Source organism: Rutidosis leptorrhynchoides, chromosome 5 (assembly GCF_046630445.1).
Source record: "Rutidosis leptorrhynchoides isolate AG116_Rl617_1_P2 chromosome 5, CSIRO_AGI_Rlap_v1, whole genome shotgun sequence".
Taxonomy (NCBI): Eukaryota; Viridiplantae; Streptophyta; class Magnoliopsida; order Asterales; family Asteraceae; genus Rutidosis; species Rutidosis leptorrhynchoides.
This window is the reverse complement of record NC_092337.1, coordinates 449983740-449989895: the sequence shown is the minus strand read 5'-3', so window position 1 is coordinate 449989895 and position 6156 is coordinate 449983740. Positions and strand designations below refer to the sequence as shown.

Genomic DNA, 6156 nt, shown 5'->3' with positions numbered 1-6156 from the left:
TGACTTAATACGTAAAAATTTTAATTTGAAATAGCATCGTTTAATAGTAAATTTTTATCATTTCATATATAAATATTATAAAATTTAGTTTTCTAGAACTAATTATATTCAAAATCATTTTATTAAGAGGTTATAATAATAGAAATTATTATATCATAAAACGTTTTCATTTAAGAAAGTAAAATCATATATAAATCATGACGGGTTCGAGTTTTAAATTATAGGTTGTTCGTGAATCGTAGGGTAAAGTCCAATGGTTAATTAAATGTATGAGAAAATATTTTAATGCAACACATCAATTTACTTATCTTGTTGGAGTTATCAGAGTTTAAATTTGACCGAAATTTCTGGGTCATGACATGTACCATGTCACATTTGAAATACATATTTAGGATACAGTCAAATAGAACACTAGTGTAGAAGTTATCTGTACCTATTTTAGAGGAAGGTTTGTTAGCCAAAGTAGTTGAAGCAAAGCTGAATGATCGGCAGAAGCATTGTATAAATAGGAGACATTTGTGATTAATAAAAATCATCGAATTATCAATTACATTCATGTTATCAGCCTAATACTCCCTATACGATCCTAAAATCACACATCTTTCATCTTTCTTCTTCTCGAATTCACACTTCACAGAAAACAATGGCTGACTCCTGTGACGACCCAGAAATTTTCAACCAAATTTAAACTTAATCTTTATATGGTTTCGACATGATAAGCAAAGTCTATTAAATTAAATCTCAAAATGTTTGAACTATTTTTATGAATCCATTGACCTTCGACCAGTTCCAACGATTCACGAACAACTATTTGTAAATAGATATGTGTGTGTATATATATAAATAATAATTGGAAGTATAATTTGAAATATTAAATGTTATTGTTATGAAATATGATATTATGATAATTATTATTTAAAACATATCTTATATATAAATAAAGTATATTAAATATATATTTTATGATTTCGAATCTATTTAGTAAACGACAGTAACACTCAATTACCATTCGATGGATATTAAACAAATTTAATTCGAACTTATATGATTTTAAAATAAACGGTGATCCGAAATTAAGTTCTATAAATTTTAGGCTTACTAAAAATGTATTTAGGATCTAATTATTAAATTTTAACACTTTTTATATTTCACCCATAAATGAGAGGGACAGTTGATGTAATTTTTATTTAATAAATTAATGACCAATTTTATACCATAATGACCAAAATAAATAAAGATAATTATTGTAAAAATTTGGGATTTTTCTAAAAGACTTTTATCCGCCACTAATTATCAACGGGACACGATATTGCACTCCGTCGGTACAAGACTACAAACATCTGGCTGCTTAATATTCGCTACTATTTGAAACAGTATTATTTGAGTTGTTGCTTTCTTTTTTCAATCATTCAACCCTCCACCTATTTTTTAAATATATCCATATCCATATTATATAATACTTAGAGGTAATATAGATGATTATGATTATTCCCCACTTGCTCGATATCAAAATCTGGATACTGCTTCTTTTTTTCTTTTTTTATTTCTCTCATTTCATCATACCAAATATATGATATCTATATATATAAACATATACATACATACATGATATTAATCACCCACCATCCTCCAACCTTCTATCTCCACCCCATCCGACACCACCTTGAACCACCATGGTACACCACACACCACCACCCGCCACCATCAACCACTTCACCACCTTTCTTGATAGAAATATACATCACCACCCGTTATTAATTTCAACCGTCCAACCCACTTAAATCCACCATGAAGTACCCCTGTTGCTGCTATAAGTTTAGGTTTCTGGTTCTGAGAAATAAAGAAGAAGAACAGTAGCGAAATGATGATGTTACATGAGCGCAACGATGGCAGATAATGATGATCACGATGTTGAAGATTGTATGATGATTTGAAGAAGAAGATGAATAGTGATGGTTATAATGATAATGAAACGAGATGAGCGAGACGAGGAATGATGATTCAAGAAGATGTGATGATGTTAAAAAAACGAACACCGACTCAGGTAGCGAGTCACGCTCAGAAGAGTTTTCTCCGACGAACAAATCATAATAGGAGACGCCAGAAATCGAGCATGTTCGACATTACTACTGTTACGGTACCGTTTTACATATCATATAGTATTCATTTATTTATTTATTTATTTATATTCATCATTTCATCAGGCTTAAATCATCCCCCTTAAATACAAATTATATATATTTAAATATTAAATATTAATGTAAATATAATATAATATTAATTTAAATATATACAAAATAATAAGAAACGTAATGTGATAATAATATGTTTGTTTAAAATTTTTGACTAGATCTTAATGTGATATTACATGAGCTGTTTTAGAATTAAGCAAGTAAGTGAATCATGTTTATGGTGGAACCTTAGACCAAATATGTAGGTAGTTAATTTTAAATTTAAGTAAATAAATGCATTGATTAAAATAATACTCCGCATAAAATTAAAAAAATAATATCTTGATTCATTTATAATTTTTTCGTACAAATAATAAGTTATCTTGTAATATTATAGAATTATTGCTTTTGGGATGGAACTTGGCACATGGTGTGAACTATTTTGTAAACCATTAATTAACTTTAACTATACAAATAATTAAAATAATAATTTCATTTCGATAATTACACTGCTTAAGCACACTAATAATCAAAAAGTAACATTTGGTCTGCAGCTCGTACAATATTTTGTTTTACTTATTTTGAATTACTTTTGGGAATGGGGTTGCTCCACACAAAAATATGTAATCTCTTGGTTGAAATCAATTAAATTTAATCTATAAGGATAATGAATTGCACACCAAAAATCTACATGCATTCTTTTAGTCCACCTATCATTGTATTGTCCCATCAACAAATTTTTGATAAATAATTAAAGATAGAAATGGCATTACCTCATACAAATGGCCACATTTTAAATTTTAAATTATTCAATTATAAGTATCAATTTCTTATTATAACCAAATAAAAAGACATTTAGTGGATAGGAGGACGTTTTAAAATGATCACTTTGAGTGAGATGGAATAATTTGTTCAATTGTAAATAGTTGGTAACATGCGAGTTCTTGAATATATATATACTAGGTTTTTGAGCTCGTTTGTTGCACGGGTGTGTGTAAAAAAAAAAATTTAAAAATTCTTTTGAGTTTAAAACCGTGGAGTTGACAAATTTTAAAAATTCTTTTGAGTTTAAAAGTCGTGGTGTTGATAAATTTTAAAAGTTCTTTTGAGTTTAAGAGCTCATAATGTTGACAAATTTTAAAAGTAGTTTTAGGTGGTGTTAGAAACTTAATGTCTACAATTTTTTTTTCTCACCATTAATATGTTTTAATTATATATAAATTATATACTACATAATATTTAGAGAAAATATGAGTACATTGAAAATTTGTCATAGAACGTATCGTTAGTAAGGTATAAGTTATATTATTTTAGAATTATTATATAATTTTTTTTTTTTTTTGAATAAAAGTATAACCCGCGAGTTTAATTTTATAAAATTGTTAGTCATTTCAGCAAAATAATGGTACTCGAGGAAGTCGTCATGTATAAATAATATTATAATTTATAGTAGTTATATTAAATTAGGGATTTAATTGTATATTAAGAGTAAGTTACATACATACATATTTACGTATATGTGTAATGTAATATACGTATAAGGAGGAATAAAAAGGTTTATATTAATTAGGGATTTAATTGTAAATCAGGAGTAATATATAACAATTATATCACTAATAATAATATATAAATTTGTTCGATTATAATTATATGTGTTAATATATATATAAATGATATAGGTTCGTGAATCCGAGGTCAACCCTACAATTGTTCAATTGCGTAATATGTATTTTTACTACAAAATACAAGATGGTGAGTTTCATTTACCTTTTTACCCTTTATATTTTTGGGCTGAGAATACATGCGCAATTTTTATAAATGTTTTACGAAATAGACACAAGTAATCGAAATTACATTATATGGTTGAATGATCGAAGCCGAATATGCCCCTTTTTGCTTGGTAACCTAAGAATTAGTAAACCGATCTACTAATTGACGCGAATCCTAAAGATAGATCTATTGGGCCTAACGAACCCCATCCAAAGTACCGGATGCTTTAGTACTTCGATGTTGTTTTATCATGTCCGAAGGATTTCCCAGAATGATAGGGGATATTCTTATATGCATCTTGTTAATGTCGGTTACCAGGTGTTCAATCCATATGAATGATTATTTTTGTCTCTATGCATGGGACGTATATTTATGAGAAATGAAAATCTCGTGGTCTATTAAAATGATGATAATGAATGTTTATGATAAACTAATGAACTCACCAACCTTTTGGTTGACACTTGAAAGCATGTTTATTCTCAGGTATGAAAGAAATCTTCCGCTGTGCATTTGCTCATATTAGAGATATTACTTGGAGTCATTCATGGCATATTTCAAAAGAAGTTGCATTCGAGTCGTTGAGTTCATCAAGATTATTATTAAGTCAATTATAGTTGGATATATTATGAAATGATATGCATGTCTTCAACTTTTGATGTGATGAAAGTTTGTCTTTTAAAAACGAATGCAATGTTTGTAAAATGTATCATTTAGAGGTCAAGTACCTCGCGATGTAATCAACTATTGTGAATCGTTTGTAATCAATATGGACTTGTCCAGATGGATTAGGACGGGTCACTACAGTTGGTATCAGAGCGGTGGTCGTAGCGAACCAGGTCTTGCATTAGTGTGTCTAACAGGTAGTTGTTAGGATGCATTAGTGAGTCTGGACTTCGACCTAGTAGTTGTTAGGTTATATTTGTAAGTCTAGACTTGAACCTGGTCTGCATGTCAAAAGTTTTTGCTTACCACCATTTGTCGAAAGATATATTCTTATCATTTTCAGTCTCAACACGTCTTATTGCAATTATTGCATAGATGATGTATAGACAAATTCATATCCCATCACATTAAACTTTGTCTGACACGTTTCCTTAATTCCCTCCGTAATCTACGGGATCTTCGGTACTATACTTAGGTATTCTATGTAATTAGAATATCATCCGATATTCGAAAATCATTTCATATCGAAACCCTTTATCTAACCGTACAAGATGGAACTCGCCACTAATTCAAGTCCCTCGAATTCCGATATGGAGTCCCACTCAAGCTCCGAAGGCAGCGTGACCGAAATGGACCAACCAATTCATCTGATGGGTTCGTAGTATACTAAATCATTGGAGACAAGAAGAAGGTGATCCCTTCCATCCACCACATTCCCCTCTTGGTGAAGAACCTGAAGCACTTACCGGCGAACCTGTTCGTGATACTATTTTCTCTCTCATTTCCAGGGTATCTCGTCATGACTATATACTATCTCGAATTTTAGATCTTATTCATTCGCTCGTCCGAACTACAATCATCCCGATGTAATAGAAGAAGTCAACGAGCTTCGCGCTCGAGTAATCAATTTGGAAAACATGGTGCAAAACCTACCAGCTTCAACAACAGCACCAGCGACACCAGTACCACCAACAGCAACATCCGCATCCCAAGCCTCAATTTCACAATCTGTCCCACGAACATCAACGCCATACGCACCATAGATACCAAAGAATACCAACAACAATGAACGATGAAGTATTGATCCATAACTTCATTGAAGAAATATTCTGCGAAGAATAGGTGGTTCCTAATAGTTAACGATGAAGTATTGATCCATAACTTCATTGAAGAAATATTCTGTGAAGAAGAAATATTCTGCGAAGAATATGTGGTTCCTAATAGTTTTAGAGATTACTTATTCTAGCTCAAACCGAAAATCATACGAGTTTAATATCATATTAACTCATTAAATCCATGATTATATCTGAAGAAAATATATATGTATATATGTTTTCATAAATATTGTAATTAAAAATTCTTTTGTACAAACTGTTAATGGTAAAAAAAAAATTTAACGGGTAGATAATACCCGAGGAATATTTAGATTTCACATTAATAAGTTACACTGTACATTCTTTGAATCTGATTCAACAGTCATTTACTATCCTATCTACAACCACCGGTATACGTATCCGTTCACCGCAGAATAACCCTTTTCATTCAATTTCAT

General features: G+C 30.3%; 1 long non-coding RNA gene across 1 annotated transcript; it reads left to right on the top strand.

Annotated features, from left to right (window-relative positions):
• Nucleotides 1–1815: 1815 nt before the first annotated feature.
• Nucleotides 1816–4560, top strand: LOC139846767 (uncharacterized). Its single transcript, XR_011759167.1, has 3 exons — nucleotides 1816–2137; nucleotides 3851–3923; nucleotides 4425–4560. It is a non-coding gene; the product is annotated as an uncharacterized lncRNA (long non-coding RNA).
• The last annotated feature ends 1596 nt before the right edge of the window (nucleotides 4561–6156 follow it).